Source organism: Callorhinus ursinus, unplaced genomic scaffold (genome assembly GCF_003265705.2).
Source record: "Callorhinus ursinus isolate GAN/ISIS: 27379988/994484 unplaced genomic scaffold, GSC_fseal_2.0 scaffold4, whole genome shotgun sequence".
In the NCBI taxonomy this organism is placed as follows: domain Eukaryota; kingdom Metazoa; phylum Chordata; class Mammalia; order Carnivora; family Otariidae; genus Callorhinus; species Callorhinus ursinus.
The window spans coordinates 127,153,850-127,174,336 of NW_027397066.1; the positions used below are offsets into that span (position 1 = coordinate 127,153,850).

The window sequence follows — 20,487 nt, forward strand, 5'->3', positions numbered from 1 at the left end:
AAGTGAAAAGACCCTGGTTTCTACAAGGTTGTCTGCTTGACAGGGCAAGTTTAAGTAGAGTTAATTACCACTGGAGTTTGTCTATTTTTTGTGTTCCATTTACAGAAGTTCACTTGCTGCCCTCAGTGAGTTTAGAAGCTTCTGTGTATGACTTCTGGATCTTCATACCAGACACAAATGTGATCTGACTGCAACCACTCATGCCTTTGCTATTTTTAGCATTTTTGTCAGCCTTCTGGGCCAGTTTTATATTTTTATTTTTATAACATGCCAGTTAGCCTTTGATTGTTGTATTTAGTAGAATTATAGAAATGGAGGGACTCTTAGAGGTAATCAAATCCAGTGTTCTTTAAACTTTTCTTTACCTCAAAGGGACTGTAAAACCAATAATAAATGTAATTTATGTATATCAGATAAAAACTTGAACTTCAGGTTCAGAGTGGGACTGAAATGGGAGGCCAAAAGCCTCTTTGATTTCTCTCCTCCCTTCCTCCCCAACCCTTGAGGTATATGGATATAACATCTGGGGCTCTGTGGAGCTCAATTTGAAAACCACAGCTCTGGAGGTAATGGGTGTTTTGCTAAGTCTTAAATATTCCTAGCACCAGTTTGCCATTTATTGCTTCCTGAGGGTACAGTTTTACAACAGAACGCCTCAGAGTTCTTCCTCTGCAGGAGTAGTGTGAATTACTTATAGACACCAGTCATCGAGAAGCTTATTATATGTCATTCAGCCCAACCGATGTGTACCGTTAGGTACCACAGATGAGAAGCTGACTTGAGTGATGAGAGGTACTGGTTTTTCTATTTGATGATAAGTATGACATATGGATGAGACTGTGACTGTGCTTAAAAGAAGTTGTGATGTCTTATGTGGGATAGGCTTTAACTGTGTAGATCAGTGAGTGTCACAGTGTGGTCACCTGGACCAGCAGCGGCAGCCCCTATAACTTGTTAGGATGAAATTCTGGGCCTCCGCCCCAAGCCTGCTGAATCAGAAACTTTGAAGATGGAGCCCAGCAGTTGGTATTTCACAAGCTTTCTGGGTGATTCTGCTCCAAGAGTGAAGCTTGAGAGGCACTAGGGTTGGAGCAGTGATGGTGCCAGGGATGACATGGGGGTATTTTTAAAAAATATTTTATTTATTTATTTGGGAGAGGGAGAGTGCAAGAGAGAGCAGAGAGCACAAGCAGGGAGGGGTGGGGAGAGAGACAGAGGGAGAGGGAGAAGCAGCATTCCTGCAGAGCAGGGAGCCCGATGAGGGGCTCCATCCCACGACCCTGGGATCCTGACCTGAGCTGAAGGCAGACGCTTAACTGACTGAGCCACCCAGGGGCCCCGCCAGGGGGGTATTTTAACACTGCTTCCCCCCCCCCCCCCCACCTTCTATAGCACTCTTCTTGCTTTGCTGGGAACATTTGATGTTTTCTCCATCTTACACAAAGTCCTCAGAAACTTTGTCTTCAAAACAAATACCCTAGCTCTGGCTTCCAATTAGATTACCACCTCTTGGTAAACTTTTACATGGAAATTCTGTAGCAACCACTAGATGTGTATGAACACTATGTTTTAGGTGTTAGGAAACCTGGTTGTTTATGAAATGAAGTGATCTGCTGGACCAACCAGGGCCTCATTCATTTGGATACTCCTGAGGTCACTCAGGCATTTTAGCTTCATGTCTCCGGTGAGGGTCTGTTGGAGGATTCCCAGTGCAGCTCTTAAGTAATCACAATCATCTTATCTGCCTTCGTATCGCAAACCTGTTCCTTTTCTCTTGTGTCTTTCTGATGAACTAGGCAGTCGTTCAAAAGCCCCCAGCTGGGGATTCTAATGTAAGATCCAAGAACCACCCCTGATACCAGAAAAATAAGATTTGCTTGTATGTATGGATATGATTTTTGGTGAGTAGAGGGTCTATAGCTTCCCTCAGATTCTGGAAAGGATCTATGTACCTCCCTACTCCCGTCCGAAAAGCTGATTAACTATTACTTTAGCTGCTTTGGGATAATAGTTGTAAGAAGTCTTCACAAGATTTGTAGGCATTTGAGTGGAAGAGCTCTCAGGGGGATTGGCAATCCTAGTGTAGCCTGCCTTGTGGTCTCCTCAAGTGTTACTGTGTACATTAAGTGGAGTAAGACTCGTTCTTTACTTGTACAATCATGATTTTCTGTCTCTGGGTAAAGGCAGGGTGCATACTAATTCAGTAGTTTCAGGTAGAGTTTCTTTCTTTCTTTTTTTAAGATTTTATTTATTTGTTTGACAGAGAGAGAGAGAGACAGCGAGAGAGACAAGCAGGGGGAGTGGGAGAGGGAGAAGCAGGCTTCCCGCGGAGCAGGGAGCCTGATGCGGGGCTCGATCCCAGGACCCTGGGACCATGACCTGAGCCGAAGGCAGACGCTTAACGACTGAGCCACCCAGGCGCCCCAGTAATGAGATTCTGTGTGTTGAGGCAGGCTGGTGTTATAAAAGGTGTCTGTACTGAGGGCTTAGCGTTTTCAAAAAGGAATATTTGTGCTTTGAACACTTCTTATAAAGATTCTTGTTCTGACTTGAATTACTCTTTCACTTCAGTAGGGTCACTGCGAAGGACATCAAGATGTCAGGAATTTCAGTTTCCTGGCATTGGATGGGTAGAAAAGGCATTAGTGAGTGGGGTGGTGGTTCTTTCTGTCAAAGTCAGAGGTTTGATTATGACAATTAACTTTAAGTAGGTGACTCCCTATTTCTGTCGGAAATGTGCATATTAATGTCATGTAGACTTTCACTTTGAGCCAGTGACTCCATAGTTCTATCACAAATATGCAAATTAATGTCATTTAGACCTTTTTGTTATTTAATATCTGTATTGATTTTAGGGTTTATACATCTGTGATTTGTGAACAGTAGTGAGAATACAGAGGCGAGGGTTTCTGCCTAGCATTCTTACGGTCTGTCTAGTGAGAACTGATTGATTATGGAAAGTTCTTCATTCTTCAGGTCACTGATGTTAGTAGTAGGAGTTTAGACTCGGTAATTAATATCTTTGCCCTCTGCATCTTTCTGTTGAGGTTTTCATTTTCCTTTGGTCTGTGGCCACATTGCATTTTTTGCTCCAGAATCTTAATTTGTTGGGTAGGGACAGTGGGCATGGTGTTACCTAATTGCCTCAGATACTGTCTGATATAGGTTTCACTTTTCAAAGTCAGAGCTCAATACTCCAAGATCTCCTCTTTTACTTGAATGAGATTTTTTGGTGTCTTGACCTCAGGGGACTTAATGGGTGCAGATGCAGAGGAGATTAAGGGAGATGAGCGGCAGGTGCTAGGTTCAGGACCTCCAGGGCCATATTCCAAATAGATGGACTTAACATTTCTTGGAAGAAGCAAAAATAGATTGAGATACTTGAGGACAGGAGGGAGCCTGAAGCAAAGCAGGCCTCTAGATTTCCTTTTGCCATGGATTCTTATAAGAAAAACAAACCAACCAACCCAGCATCTGAATCTGTGCTTCCTACAGTGGAAACTAGTATTACAGAATCTGTTTGCGTTGACAAAAAGAAGGTAAAGAAGTTAAGTCAGTTTCAACAGCATGCTCGTCACCTGACGCAGAAACCATATATAACTTGATGGGTATTTGGAGGTTGTGTATTCACCTGTCTGGACAGTTAAGGACTCTGGACATATGGAGGGTTAGGAAATCCTTGTGTGATTTTAAAGGCTTACTGTTTATTGTAAAACATATTACATTTACGTTAGAGTACAGTGACTTAGCTTCTTTCTGGCTTCAAAATAGCTTTTGCCTTAGTAACAAAAACCATATGATTTCACTCCTGTGGAATTTAAGAAACAAATGAGCAAAGGAAAGGAAGAGAGAAAGCAAGAAGCAGACACTTAACTACAGAGAACAAACTGATGGTTACCAGAGGGGAGGTGGGGGGATGGGTTAAACGGGCAATCGGGATGAAGGAGTGCACTCGTTGTGATGAACACCTGGTGTTGTATGGAAGTGTTCAATTACTATATTGTACACCTGAAACTAATATCACACTGTATTACAATACTGGAAATAAAATTTAGAAAACTGGCTTTGCCTTAATAATTGAAACAAGACTTTTCCTTGCCAGTTGGCTTTTAACATGTGTTTGAGGCCATGAACTTTTTGGTATTGTTTTAATAGGGATAAAATTTACATAATACAAATGCTGTGAATATTTTCTGTCAAGAGAATTTAAGAAAGGTTAATTGACTCAACACTTGGTTCATTTATTTGAATTCAGTGGCTGATAGGCCAGGCTGATATAAAGCCAGGTCCTTGCCTTCAAGGAGATCACAGCCTCCTAGGGGGATAAAAACATAAACAAATACTAAGAGAAGCATGTACAAGGTGCCCTGTGGCTGCAAAGGATATTTATTGCACTTTCCTTTTTGAGCCTGCCTCTGAAAATGGTGACATCTTTCCCTCTTGCTCTATTTTTTGTAGCAACTTGTCTCACTTTGTTGTCTTAATGTTTTCTGTTAGGGATTAGAATTTTGTCAGCTTTTTCATACTTCTGAACAGTTCCTGATTCTAAGACTCAAAGAAATGTGAGTGGTGATGCCCCTTGTTGGTCTGTTTCTAAGAATTATAAAGTGGGCACTTGATATAACTTGATATAAAAATTGATATAAAAGAGATATTGTTAGATGCTGGAGTGTAAACTGAGATTCTGCCAAGTTTATTTTTCCTGTAAGAAAACTCCAGATCAGTTTGCTTACTTAAGCCAGTCCTATATTATATATATTTATGTCTTTATTGTTTGTTTCAGCCACATCTCCTCCCCAAATGCCAAGCCAGAAAGAGTGTACTTCCTGTCTTCTTTTCTTTGAAGTTTCCTGAAACTTTGTATCTTATTTTTTTTTTTACTGAAATCTCTTGCATGTTTGCAAATGGTAATAGCAGTGCCCTTTCCTTTTATACTGGCAAATGAGGGATTAAGTGAACAATACTTATAAAGATCTCTTGAATTCTTAGAGAAAGGACTAAGTAAAATGAAATAGTATTATGCGGGGCGCCTGGGTGGCTCAGTCGTTAAGCAACTGCCTTCAGCTCAGGTCATGATCCCAGAGTCCTGGGATCGAGCCCCACATCGAGCCCCACATCGAGCCCCACATCGAGCCCCACATCGGGCTCGCTGCTCGGCGGGAAGCCTGCTTCTCCCTCTCCCACTCCACCCACTTGTGTTCCCTCTCTCTCGCTGTCTCTCTCTTTCTGTCAAAATGAATAAATAAAATCTTTAAAAAAAATGAAATAGTATTATGCAAGGTGAATAAATTATTTTCTTGTATTAAGCTGAGTTTTATTAAGGTGAATTTTTCTCAGTGCTAATCTCTCTCTCTCTTTCTTTTTAAATTTAATACTCTGGCTTCTCTTTCTAATAGTTAATGCTTTTAGACTCCCTCACTTCCCTATTCTAAGGCATTTCTGAACTGGCACAATTGTCATTTTTTTCCCCATAATTTTATAAAGTATGGTATCTTTTAAATGTTATTTTAAAAAACTCTTTCATGCCTCTTCCTTGGCCCATGAAATGTAAAAATTAACTTCACTTGACTTCACTTTCATAATCTTATTTCATTAAAATCTTGCAACGTGTTGGTCAACGGCTGGCTAAATTTTAAACCTTAACCAGTGTTTATTTTACCTTTCTGTCTGTGAATTGCTTAAAGGGCAGGCTTATCTGGTTACACTTTCCAGTTTTATAGAAAGGTCCTTTTCCTCCTTTCACTGTCTGGACAGCCAAGAAAGGCAAGGGGACACTCAACAGACTGGCTGAAGAGAGAAGAGATTTGTCCAGTGCCCTGGAATTTGCTTCCTCCCTGGTGTGAAAGCTTGTATTTGTGGCCTACAAAGTGACGTTGTGTAGAAATGTGAAGGACAGGTGTTTACTCTGGCCTTGGCCAAGGTGAGAATTCGAGGTGGGAGATTGGAGCTCCATGGTCGCAGGTGATTTGGAACTTGACTAGTGTGCCAGTTTTGTTAGCTATCATTGAAGCGGAGACGGAGTGGGGGAGCTAACATTTCACAACTCATAATATAGCTCTAAAATCTTTTTCCTTTTGCTTGACGTATTTTAAGCAGTTGAATACATTTTCCATAAATTTTACTGACTTCCGTCTATCTTTGAATAGAAGCCAGTGAGAGAAATATTTAGGAGGTTATGAGCAATAATAGAATGAACTGTTAGAAAAGTCCTTTTTCTGGCATTCCTCAAGTGTGTGCTGGTGGAAAAATGTAGTTTGATAGTGAAATGTTGGAAAATGATTTTATTTACTATTTAGAAATAACAAAAATGAGCCTTGCTTTTTAAATTCACAGGTTCAAAACATTTAGTTATGCCTCACTAGCTCAGTCTTTGCTCATTATGCTTTACATTGATGGAATTAAATGGGACACATTGCAACGCTGGATCAGCTCCGCAGTTCTAAAATACAGAGTTTGACGGAATTCTGGGGGAAAAAAAAAAAAGTTAAAGACACTGTTTAATATCAGAAATGGAGATTTGTGAAATTTTGTTTTTGGCCTAAAGTTGGTTCAAGAAAGTGTCCCGGTGATAGAAGAGGGAACGAACATGAAGAATACCTACCTGTAAATTGCTTAAAACCAAAAAAGATTCTTAGACATTGAAAGAGCAAATCATTTTTCAAAGCTATGTCCCTGGTGTCTGTCCTGGCCATAAAACGGCTAGTCTGCGGGGCGGGTGCCCTTCTGGTACCCTTCTAGTACTTGTATCTGCCAGCACCAGTAGTAAACACGTGTTTAGTGGAGTTTGGCCCTGAAGCATCCCATTTTATCATCTGGATATCCAAGGACGTATGTCGAGGAAGGTCAGAGCTTTGGGATGCTTGCTGTGTGAGGTTCATAGGTATTCAGAGAGGAGAGCTGCCCCAATAGAATGCCCATAAATTTCTTTTTTTTTTTTAAATTTAAATTCAATTGATTAACATATTATTAATTTCAGAGGTAGAGTTCAGCGATTCATCAGTTGCACACAGCACCCGGTGCTCATTACATCACGTGCCCTCCTCAGTGTCCATCACCCAGCCACCCCATCCCCCCACCCCCTCCCCTCCAGCAACCCTTAGTTTCTTATGGTTAAGAGTCTCTTACGGTTTGCCTCCCTCTTGGATTTCATCTTGTTTTATTTTTCCCCTCCCTTCCCCTATGCTCCTCTGTTCTGTTTCTTAAATTCCACATATAAGTGAAATCATATGATGATTGTCTTTCTCTGATTGACGTATTTCGCTTAGCATAATACTCTCTAGTTTCATCCACCTCATTGCAACTGGCAGGATTTCGTTTTTTTTTTTTTTTGGACGGCTGAGTAATATTCCTGTGTTTGTGTGTGTGTGTGTGTGTGTGTGTGTGTGTGTGTGTGTGTGTGTGTGTGTAACACATCTTCTTTATCCATTTATCTGTCGATGGACATCTGGGCTCTTTCTAGAGTTTGGCTATTGTGGACATTGCTGCTCTAAACATTGGGGTGCACGTGCCCCTTTGGATCACTAAGTTTGAATCTTTGGGGTAAATACTTATTAGTGCAATTGCTGGGTCATAGGGCAGCTCTATTTTTTAACTTCTTGAGGAACCTCCATACTGTTTCCCAGAGTAGCTGCACCAGCTTGCATTCACACCAGCATGCATTCACACCAGCAGTGTAAGGGGGTTCTCCTTTCTCTGCCCATAATTTTGAAGGAATTCTCTGGAGGCCATCTTCTGATTCTTTTGTTTATCTTATACAGGGATCCTCTACAGTTTTCCTCTGACTTTCAGTGGCGTCAGTAACTTGTGCTTTAGTGTTCATAAGATTATATGAGCGTTTTCTATGACCTAAAATTACCTGTCGTTTGTTATAATGGTTAAGGGTAGGGAACTGAAAGTTAGACTTGGGCTTCAGGCCCAGCTTGACCACTGTGTGATTTTAGTTACATGATCTCTTTAAGCTTTAGTTTCCTGTCTATAAAATGAGTATTCATGGGGCGCCTGGCTGGCGCAGTCAGTGGGGCTTGCTACTCTTGATCTCTGGTTGTGAGTTTGGGCGCCACGTTGGGTGTAGAGGTTACTTAAAAAAATGGGTATTCATTCATTCATGTGTTCAATCATTTGTTTGTTCAATGGATATTTAGTAATTTCTCTGTGCCAGGCCTGTTCTCGGTGCTGGGAAGTAAGCAGTGATCAAAGCAGGCAAAACCCCTGCATTTGTGGAGCTTATATGCTGCAGGGAGAAATGGAATATAAATTAATAGAAATGAAATCTATTTTAGACAGAAACAGATGCTCCACGGAAAAATGGAAAATTTGGGGTAGAATGACATGATTAGAAGGTGGATTCTTTCTGTTTTATGTGGGTCAGATAGGGAAGGCCTCTCTATTGAGGTGGAAGCAGAGACATAAATGGAGAGAGGAGTGATATAGGAAGGTATCTGGGGAGAGGGGATCTCAGGGAGCAGCCGCTGTGGCAGGCGCCGCACCGGCCCTGAGGCGAGATGGCGGGTGTTGGAGGAGCAGTGGGGAGGAGAGCAGGAGTCCGGTGAGCCATGATCGCAGTGCCCACCTTGTCGGGTTGCTTACAGAATTGAGTGAGAAAACACATTTGGTATGTACTTTGCACACGTTAAAAGAATAATATACCATAACACACGAGGATTGTTTTAGGAATGCAAGAAGGATTCAGTAGTATGGCGTTCATTATCTTACTAAATATCAGTAACAAAAATCATATTTTTATGGAAAACCCATCCGACAAAAATTCAATATCATTTAGTGATCTAAAAACCCCTCAAAATAGAGTAGGAAAATATCCTTAGCAAAATAAGGTATGTTCATCTCAAGCCAAAAACCATCTTAGGCTTAATAGGAAATTTGAGAACATCCCCATGGAAGAAGGAACAAAATAGGAATGCCCACTGTTTTTACTGTTTATTAATGGTGTTTTGGAATCACAAGTCAAGAAAGTTGGACAAGACAAAGAAAATAAAGTTATAAAGGTATAAAACCCAGAAAGGTAATAAATGTTATTTGCAAATGATAGGGATATATGACTAGAATAAAAACTAATTATATAGATAATATATAAATGTGCCTGGATACCAAGATAATATGTCAACATTTATAGCTTTCATATATACCAACAATAACTAATTTGAAGATATAGTGGAAGAAAAGATCACTAGCATATAAAAGGATAAACTACCTAAGAATAAACTTAAGAAATATATACAGTATATATGAAGGCACTTAATGCTCCTGAGGGATACAGAAAAGATATGAGAAGGCCTGTCCTTTTTTTTTTTTTTAAAATTTTTTTTTTTAATTATTTTAGAGAGAGAGAATGAGAGATAAGAGAGCAGGAGAGGGAAGAGGGTCAGAGGGAGAAGCAGACTCCCCACTGAGCAGGGAGCCCGATGTGGGACTCGATCCCGGGACTCCAGGATCATGACCCGAGCCGAAGGCAGTCGCTTAACCAACTGAGCCACCCAGGCGCCCGGCCTGTCCTTTTCTTGGGTATAAAGATGCCAGTTCTCCTTAAATTAATGTGTGTGTTTGAGGTAGTCGCGGTGAAAATAACGGGATTTTTTTTGGTGGGATTTATAGAACAAGCTTATTCTATGTTCATGTGAAAAAATAAGCTCGAATAGCTAGGACAGTTCTGAAAAAGACATTAAAACATATTGTAAGCTGGGGCACCTAGGTGGCTCCATGGGTTAAGCTCAGTGGTCTCAGCTCAGGTCTTGATCTCAGGGTTGTGAGTTCAAGCCCCGCTTTGGGCTCCACACTGGGGGTGGAGCCTACTTAAAAACAAAACAAAACCTATTGTAAGGCTACAATAATTGAAACATTGGTATTACCAAATACCATATTTAGCATGTGGTAAAGGTGGCTTTTCAGATTAATTGGGGAAGGATGCTATGTTCAATAAATAGTAGTGGGATAAGCAGGTAGCCATCTGGGGTGAAAAAGCTATTTAGAGCAGTACTACCTCAAATGTTAAGCCAAAAGCTAAATAAAACAGAAATTTAAAAAATAAGTTCTAGAAGACAGCATGAGAAATTTTATCATCTTGGAGTACATAGGGCCTTTCTATGTAAGACAGAAAACTGAGAAGCCATAAAAGAGATTGATCAACTTGATCATATTACCCCCCCCAAAAAAAACTAACTGAAAAAATCCTGCATAAGGAAAGCCGGAGAACAAGAAAATTGGGAAAAATGTTTGCTTTTCATATCAAAAAGGGAGACTATTTCTAATAAAAAGCTCCTACAAATCCTTAAGAAAAAAATCCATCCTTTCAGTAGACAAATGGACAAAGGAATCAAATAGTCTTCTGGAAGGGAAATGACATACTTTTACATGTATGAGAAGATGCTTAATCCACTCATTAAAGGAGATTTGCATGTGACAACTATGTGGACGTACCATTTACCACTATTAGATGGAATTACAACGTACACAGTAGAGAGTATGAATGCAATGCAACACAGTAGCCTCTCTAGTGGTCCATTTGGCAAAATCTATCATATGAAGAATTTCGTATCCTTTGACTAGGAGCTTCAGTTCTAGAAATTTATCCTAAATATGAATACGTTCTCTGAGATATACTTTATATTTGTGTGTACTATGAATGTATCTTACATGTATATACATATTACATGCATGAGAAAATGATTTATGTACAAGATAATTACTGTAGGAGTGTTTATAGTGGTTAAAGATTGGAAACAGCCGAAATGACTTCATCCATGGCAACTGAATAAATACATTGTTACATCTGTACGTTAGAAACCGTGCAGTCATAAAAAATACCAGTGAATCTCTTTATGTTTTGTTTTGGAAAAATTGCCAGTATATGTTGCTGAAAAATATAAGGTACAGAAGAGTGTATATAATATGTTTATTTGTGTTAAAGTGTTTTGCTTGTTTATGAATAGATACAGCCTCTGGGGAGTGTAATTTGAATTTGAATACACTCCCACCCCGTCTCAAAAAAAATTGCATTTAGCACAATGTCTTTTTTTTTTTTTTAAGATTTTATTTATTTAACAGAGAGAGACACAGAGAGAGAGGGAACACAAGCAGGGGGAGTGGGAGAGGGAGAAGCAGGCTTCCCGCGGAGCAGGGAGCCCGATGCGGGGCTCCATCCCAGGACCCTGGGATCATGACCTGAGCTGAAGGCAGATGCCTAACGACTGAGCCACCCAGGCGCCCCTAGCACAATGTCTTGCACTTAGCATTTATTACATGTTGTTGGTGGTGGTTATTTTCATTGTAATTACAGGGTTCCTTTATCTCATGAGTTGATTTTTAACAGTTGGGTCTGGAAGAGGAAGCCCATCTTGCTATAAATGCTGTTTAATGAGGGTCATACTCATGTTATTCATCAAAAATGCTCTATGTACTTCCCAAAGTGTGTTTCTTGGAGGGTATCAGTACAAGCTCCACAAACCAAAGATGTCAAATAAGATTGGGGAACGTTGGGTTAAAACTAAGCAGGCTTCTTTCCTGCAGGTTTTCTTAGAGCCTTAATACACATAATGTGCTTTGTGAATATTCAAGAGGGATATTTAGAATGCAATGCTTTCCAAATTTATTTGAATGCAGAACTTTAAACAGCAGTGGTTACTATCTTTTGAGTAGTTGTCACTTTGGAAAACAGCACTTTAATACTTAGATTTTGGTTTTGTTCACCTTCATTATTTTAATAAACTTGTATTTTTGATTCATTTCTAAGATGGCTGTCATCTGTCCCTGCCCGTTTTTCCTCCTCTGTGATATGCTACAACTCATTAATTTGTTTCCTGGTTGAGACCTTCTCAGAGTCATCCAATTTATGCTGGGTTTCTTGGGTAAAGAAGAGACTCTATATACCTAATGCAAAATCTCAGGGATTGATGGAATGGAAATTGAAGATGAAGCTAGATTTGATTCAACTTTTCCCAAAGCTTTAAAAGTTTTGCTGTTCAGGGAAAGGAATAAAATCAACCCTACTGGGTAGAATAGTTGAGTTGTGAGCTTAATAACATAGATAACATCACTGTGGGTCAGAAGATACGGGATCGCACGCCTGGGTGGCTCAGTTGGTTAAGTGACTGCCTTTGGCTCAGGTCATGATCCCGGGGTCCTGGGATCGAGTCCTGCATCGGGCTTCCCCTGCTCTGCCCTCTGCTTGTACTCTCTCTCTGTCAAATAAGTAAATAAAATCTAAAAAAAAAAAAAAAAAGTTATGGGATCTACCTCTGTCTTCACATTCTCCAGCTATTTACTCTTGAACAGGCCCCTTAGCCTCTTAGCCATTTTTATCACCTATGAAATCCAAGGATTTGGTTTAAGTGCATCCATTTTAAGGCTGAGTTATTATATGCTTAATGGAATCAGTGAAGATTGTAGGACCATGTAGACTATTTTGTTTTACTCTACAGTTTTCACATGTGAATATAATCTATCTCAGGTCAGCTCTTTGGGAGAACAAAATTATTCAATAATTAGCTCATAGTCAGTTGCATGTATTTGGATGAACTTGTTAAACTTTTTGAGACTTCTGTTTTGATTGATTGATTTAATTACCCTGCAGGAAAGCACTTGATTATAACAGAGGTCACTTAATATAGTGCTGTGGATAAATCCACACCTCCTGTGTAAACCCCCGTATCTGTTTTACTGATTATAGGGAGAAATTTATGATGTGGATATTAATTATCCTTCCCCTCCCCAGTGTTCATTTGGTGGTTTTGCAATGCTTTTTGTGTATTCCTGTCTATTAGCAGGTTTCTGAACTCAGCACAGCAGAAGTCTAAATTCATTGAATTTATGCCATCTGGAAATGAGGTTTAAATTTTGTTCTTTTGTTGAAATTAGGGATGTGACATAGCATTACACAGAAGGAGTGTGAGCCTGAATTTGATATTATTATATGGAGGTAGGACATTTTGTTAGAAGGAGAGCACTTGCCTGAGCAGAGATTTGAGTGTGACTGAGTTGTTAACTGCCAAATTTCCCCTGCCTTTTTAGCAGGAGAAATATTTTGTTTTTAAATGAGATGACAACCAAGAGAATTATCAAGACCCAGTGAATTTTAAGAGTCCTTTCAGTTTACTTGAGTTCTGTTTAATCTTGCTTTTGATGTCATTTCTGTGCATTGCTGTCAAAGGACTCGGCTTCCTTTGGAATCTCAAAGTGTTGCTGCTGGGGAATCATGATGGTAAAATACAAGTGGTTCTCAGTAAAGCCCTTACCGATAGACAGCGATGCCTTATTACCTAAGTAAAAGCGTATGTGTGAGTGCCTAAAAATGTTGAGTGTAAGGGGAGGATATATGATAATGGACACTAAGATGGGAGAAGTATTTCTCATGAATTAGAGATGCCCTTTCATAATTCAGCAGTCACAGAACGAAGAAAGGCTCTAAATCACCTGAAAAGCATCTGGAAGCGATCTGTAATTCTTAAGAGGCAGAAGAGCCTGTATCTCTCCAGTGCATGATGATAAAACTGTTCATGTGGGATTATGGAAAAAGTAGCATTTTGTACCTTGTAAAACCTCTTGTGATTAAATGCCCGAGATTTGATTATGAATTTAACTGTGATGTCCCAGATGCTTAATAAATGATTAATTGATTAGAGTGAAGAAGGCAGACTTGAAGGTACTGAAGAAATTTTTTTTTTTTTGAGAAAGAGAGATTGTGCACACTAGCTGGGGGTGAGGGGTGCCGGGGGAGGGGCAGAGGGAGAGGGAACAAGAGAAAATTTTAAGCAGGCTTCATGCCCAGCATGGAGCCTGATGTGGGGCTGATCTCATGACCCTGAGGTCAGGACCCCAGCCCCAATTAAGAGTTGGATGCTCAACCACTGACCACCCAGGTGCCCTGAAATTTTGGTATTTTTAAACAACAAAAATTCAGCTGAATAAATTTGAAGATCAAATTGGCCTATTCAACTGATTTATGAATTGGGCAGCATCCCATCTAGCAATAGAAAGGTGCTTCACAGAGCTGTAGAAGAAGAAAGGTTTTTAAAGGCAGAAAGGGGGTGGAAAAAGGAAGTTATTAGCAAGGAATGCATTGTTTCAGGCAAGGTTGTCTTCCTAAGGGAGATGGAAGGCATCTATTAGGTGGATTATCTCATTAGTGCTGTTCAGCTAATTCCATGTTGACTGGTTAAAATTTACATTCCTGGGGCGTGGTGGGGGGGTTGAAATGCAATCAGGTTAGGTATTAAGTTTTGGTTTGCTAACATAGGATTTAGCACTAGTGATTCCATTTTGGACCTGCTGTCTCCTTTTAAGGATATGAAGAATTTGTTTATTTGCATGTAAAGTGTTACCTTTTATTCTTCAATCTCATACTCACTCTTCTTGTGCCTGGTCACTACCACCACTGTGCCCAGTTTTAAAGATTTAGGTCACACTGAGGTCTCCCTCCCATGACCCCCCCCAATTTTTTTCTCCTTTCATGAAACATTTGTTACAAGAAAAGGTATTACATTCTAAGCCTTTGAGGTCAAACACACACACAAAACCTAGAAGTTGTGACTTCTAGGAAACCATCTTTTAATATATTGGACTGTTGCAGAAAAATTATCGCATTAAGAAGCAACTCATCCTGGGGCGCCTGGGTGGCTCGGTTGGTTAAGCGACTGCCTTCGGCTCAGGTCATGATCCTGGAGTCCCGGGATCGAGTCCCACATGGGGCTCCCTGCTCAGCGGGGAGTCTGCTTCTCCCTCTGGCCCTCTTCCCTCTCGTGCTCTCTATCTCTCATTCTCTCTCTCAAATAAATAAATAAAATCTTTAAAAAAAAAAAAAAAGAAGCAACTCATCCTTGTTACACAGAGCATTTGAAAAGTTGTATTTGTTATACTAGACTCTGACTTGAATTATTCACCTTAACCCATCTAAGTTGGGGAAATAGCTTACCTAATACTTACAGCTATATTGAAACAAATTGCATCTTATTTCTTGCTTTTGCATAAGTAATTGTGATCATATATAATTACAACATTGTACTCTGCTTTTTCTTTATATGATAAATGGCATTTTCCATATTTTTGATGGCTATCAAAATCATGGTTGAGTAAACAATTTGTGTCAAATTTACTTAACTCTTCCCCAGTTACTGGGCATTTAAATGGCTTCCATGCTTTAAATTTAAGTGTGTATGTGTATGTATATCTGTATATATACATATATTTTTTCATTTTATTTTAATTCCACTATAGTTATTGTACAGTGATACATTTGTTTCAGATGTACAGTATAGTGATTCAATACTTCCATATAACACCTGATGCTCATCAGGACAAGTGCCCTCCTTAATCCCCGTTGGTGTGGTTTGAAGTGGTGGTGGGGCATCTGGGTGGCTTAGTTGGTTCAGTGTCTGACTATTGGTTTTGGCTCAGGTCATGATCTCAGGGTTCTGGGATCGAGTCTTGCATGGGGTTCCATCCTCAGCAGGGAGTCTGCTTGAGGATTTTCTCCTTTCCCTCTGCTCCTGCCCCTGCTCTCTCTCTCTCTCTCTCAAATAAATAAATAAATAAATAAATAAATAAATAAATAATGAAGTGGTGGGGTTCGGAGCCAACAGCCAAGAAAGAATTCTTGAGATGTCTTTGGTGCTAAAAAGTGGTTTTATTAAAGCACCGGGACAGGATTTTTTGCTTATAATTTCCTTTATGATAAAGTAAGTACAGTCTGAGGAGAACCCACTCAGTACACCACAGATGGCAGTATAAAAGGGAGGGCAGACAAACTAGAGAATCTTAGACTGGGTGTTGTAGTTCATTAATGATTGCAGGACATTTTTTATTCCTTTCTATAGATCTTGGAAGTCTTCTGGGAGTTTCCAGCAGTGCCAAGTGTTGGAGAAATCTTTTCTGTCGCTCTGATACAGTGAAGAGAGCAAATACAGCTCAGCAGTAGGCTACTGGAGAGCAATCACAGGTAATGTCTTATTACTATTGGTAGGAGTTTAGTAATGTTCAATAACATGCTTTAAAAAAAGCCTATTGGAGCTCACACGTCCAAGTCAACATTATCTTGTTCGAAACAGTTTTTTTGAGAGGCTATCTTCTACTCAAAACATTAAAATTTATTTGATTTTTGGAAGGGCATCTTGATCCTCTGGTAGCCTTCTCTGTGGTGGCAAATCTCAACCCTGTGGGGGTGTATTTGGGAAGTTGTCTGAACTTTAGCACTAGGGTGATGAATCTGGGGGGCTCTAATTTTGATCAAAAGTTAGTGGGTGCAATAATATAAACAGTTTTCCTTTCTCTAATTTGTGTCTTTGAAAGCTTATACACTGTTATTGAAAGCTAATTCTAAGAAGAGGAGACTCTAGGTTTCAAACAATGGTAGTATTGTTAAAATAAGCAAAAGGGTTTGTAAGCTTCCAGAGAAGCATGTGCTATTTATTTGACTATGTAAATGTTGGTATTTTTTATTATAATCAATCAATCTGTCAGCATTGTAGAAGGGGCTCCTCCTGTATTGACGACGTTAAAAAAGATGAGATTTAAACTTCCTTATAAGGTATACCTCTGAGCCAGTGCAATTTGCATCTTACTGGTGGTGTGTTTTGCACTGTTACTCCAAGTGTTATTAGAGTGCTTGTTAAAAATGCATATTAAAAATTCAAATTATTACGTCCCAATCTAGTGTGTCAGAATCAGATTGAGAAGGGGATTGAGTTTGTAGATTTTCAATAAGTCAAGATCAATAAAGAAAGTATTCCCTATGAAGAGAAGAATATCAACAATGACATTGAGCTGGAAAGCTATATACCAGGAATGGGAAATAGAACAGCTGAATCAAAAAAGGATAAAGACGGGTGCCTGAGAAGCGTTGGCTCAGGTCATGATCCCAGGGTCCTGGGATCGAGTCCCACATCAGGCTCCCTGCTTAGCTGGGAGTCTGCTTCTCCCTCTCCCTCTGCCCCTACACTCTGCTCGTGTGCTCTCCCTCTTCCTCTCTCTCTCAAATAAATAAATTAAAAAAACAACAACACAGGACTATGTTTTCAAGTAGTTTATTATTAGGTCAAATTGAGAATGTAATTGAATAAAACTGTACTTTGAACTTTAAGTCTAAACTCAAAATGGATATATTTTTTCTTAGATGCAAATGGATAAATCTGTTTTTGACATCTAGATGCCAGATATTAAATTTTATGAAATATCTACTCTTCAAATTTGCTAATAAGTTGTACCTCAGGTCTCTTATTTAAATGTTGATGGTCAAGAGGAGTGTGGGTAAGCATCAGAGGCCCCTGGAGTTTGTGCTACTTGGCATTCAGCCCAGCGTTTTCCTTTTTTAAGATTGATTTATTTTTTATTTTAGAGAGAGAGTGTGCACAAGGGAGTGGGGGTGGGGACGGAGGGGAAGAGAGAGAGTCTCAAGCACACTCCCTGCTGAGCATGGAGCCCGACACGGGGCTCGATGTGGGTCTTGATCTCATGACCCTGAGATAATGACCTGAGCCAAAATCAAGAGCTGGATGCTCAACTGACTGAGCCACTGAGGGGCCCCAGCCCAGCATTTTTTAGTAAATATTGTGAAGAAAGTTTTGCTATGTAATTTATGGTTCAAACAGAAAAAATACTTTATAGTGTCCTGCGATTTTATGAAGTTCTTTGAACCCCTCAAATGAAAGGGAGTATTAATATGAAATGAAATAGTAATAATAACTTGGTACGAAGTTATTTTCTTTTTTTTTAAATTTCATTTTATTATGTTAGGTTAGTCACCATATAGTACATCATTAGTTTTTGTTGTAGTGTTCCATGATTCATTGTTTGCCAAAGTTATTTTCGTTACCATGTACATTCTTTAGTAATGGTTCCTATAAATTTATTTATTTTAGGGAATGCAAGCCTTGTGTATAAAGTATTTAAGATATTTTCAAGTGTACAGATTATACCTTTACTTTAAAAAATATGTACAACTATAACATTCTCTGCATGTTAATATTGAGAAATAATATACTTCATGTAAAATAAAAATGTGACTGTAGATTTCTAAGTAAAGGCTATTAACTTGAGATGCTTGTTTCTTAAAATATTTATTAGCATAGCATGAAGTATTCCATTAAGTTTATACTCAAAAATTGTGTTGAGATGTACAAGGTAAAATTTACCAGTTTAACCATTTTTAAGTATATAGTTCAGCATTATCAAGTATATTCACATTGTTGTGCAACCAACCTCCAGAATGTTTTCATCTTGCAAAACTGAAACTATACTGAACCACAACTCCCTATTTACCCCTTCCCTCAGCCCCTGGCAACCACCAGTCTACTTTCTGTCTCTGTGAATTTAACTGTTCAATAGATCCCTCATGTATGTGGACTCGTATAGTGTTTGTCTTTCTGTTACTGGCTTGTTTCACTTAGAATAACATTTGTCCATGTTGTAGCATGTGTCAGAATTTCCTCACTTTTTCAGGCTGAGTACTATTCCACCACATGTTGTTTATCCCTTCATCAGTTGATGGACTTTGGGTTGCTTCAACTTTTTGACTGTGGCAAATAATGCTGCTTGTACATAATAAATATGGTGTATAAATATGTTTGAGTCCCTGCTTTCAGTTATTTTGACAGTGTATCTAGAAGTGGAATTGTTGGATCAAATGGTACTCTCATGTTTGATTTTTTTTGAAGCCCTGTTTTCCACAGCAGCTACATCATTTTACATTCTCACCAAAAGTACCCAAGAGTTCTAGCTTCTCCCCATCCTCACCAACACTGGGTTTTTGTTGTTGTTGTTACTTTGTTTAGTTGTTTTTTGATTGCAGCTATCCTGATGGGTATGAGGTGGTATCTTGCAGTTTTGATTTTCATTTCCCTAATGATTAGTGATGTTAAAGATTTTTCATAAGCTTGTTGGCCATTGGTGTACCTTTTTTGGAGAAATATTTAGTCAAGTCCTCTGTGCATTTTTTGATTGGGTCATTTGTCTTTTTGTTGTTGATTTGTAGGTTTTTTTCCCCCACGTATTCTGATGTTAACCCTTTATTACATATAGGGCTTGCACATGTTTTCTCCCTTTCCGTGGGCTGCCTTTTCGCTCTGTCCTTTCATGCACAGAAGTTTTAAATTTTGTTGTAGTTCAGTATGTCTATTTTCACTTTGTCTGTGTAAATCAATGTCATGAAGCTTTTCCTCTGTTTTCTTCTGAGTTTTATAGTTTTAGCTGTTATTTTAGGTCTTTGATCCATTTTGAGTTAATTTTTGTATATGGTATAAAGTAAGGGTCCAACTTCATTCCTTTGTGTGTGAGTACCTAGTTTTACGAACACTCTTTGTTGAGGCAAAGTTTATACTTTTTTTTTTTTTTTAGATTTTATTTATTTACTTGAGAGAGACAGAGAGAATGCATGAGCTGGGGGAGATGCAGAAGCAGACTCCCCACTGAGCAGAAAACCCAACACGGGGGCTTGATCCCAGGACCCTGAGATCATGACCTGAGCCAAAGGCAAATGCTTAAACAACTGAGCCACCCAGGCATCCCAGCAAAGTTTGTACTTTTAAAGACAGTTTAGGTTAAGGAAAAGAAAAACAGAAGATCATAAAATGGCTGTGTTGCATCTACATAGGAATTTCCAGAAAGTCCTCTGTTTGTAATTAAGAAGATATTTCAGAAACAAAAGGGTATTGCATAGATTTGAAGCCCACTTTAGAGTAAGATTTAATAAATGTAGGTTGGTGGGCGCCTGGGTGGCTCAGTTGGTTAAGCGACTGCCTTAGGCTCAGGTCATGATCCTGGAGTCCCGGGATCGAGTCCCACATCGGGCTCCCTGCTCAGCGGGGAGTCTGCTTCTCCTTCTGACCCTCCTCACTCTCATGCTCTCTGTCTCTCATCTCTCTCTCAAATAAATAAATAAAATCTTTAAAAAAAAAATAAATGTAGGTTGGCATAGAGGCTGTGTTTAAATTTTATGTTTGTTAATTGGTGGGCAGTGACTTCTTATATTTGGGCTTTGATTATGGTAAACTCTGAGTTTTGGTTTTAAGTATGGGGGTATGTGTTTGTCTGTGACCTGTTGTGGGTTTTTTTCCCAGTTAACTCTGGCCAATGAGGGATCCTCTAATGTTTTAGGGGAGTTTTAGTTTCAACTAAACATAAACAGAATCAACCTCTTCATGGTAAAGAATAACCAGTAATGAATCCTGGGGAAAACCTTTAGCCAGCTCAAACCATTCACCTGTCTTTGTAGCAGAAGTTATTTGGAATCTGTTTTTGCCTTTTAGCTGTAAAAAGCAGTATGTGTGTTGACAGAATGATATTTACACTGGTTTTGAAAAGGTTAAAAACCAGATATTGTACCCTTAGAAGTGAAGTTATTTTTGCGAGGTAAGGAGGGAAGAATATAAAAACAAATATATGTGACTGAGAGGAAAGCCTGGGCAAGGTACTTAGAAGGTAGAGGGAGCAGCTCAGGTGGGCATAGGAATCACTTGGATAATGAAAGGATCGAACGCTTAGGTGTGT

At 39.3% G+C, this 20,487-nt stretch overlaps 1 protein-coding gene across 1 annotated transcript in view; it reads left to right on the forward strand.

Annotated features, from left to right (window-relative positions):
• Window positions 1–20,487, forward strand: part of FHIP1A (FHF complex subunit HOOK interacting protein 1A) — a 225,519-nt gene that overhangs the window by 55,905 nt on the left and 149,127 nt on the right. The window contains exon 2 of the mRNA XM_025873991.2: window positions 15,822–15,943. The gene's annotated coding sequence lies outside the window, so the exon portion shown is untranslated. The remainder of the gene's footprint in view (window positions 1–15,821; window positions 15,944–20,487) is intronic.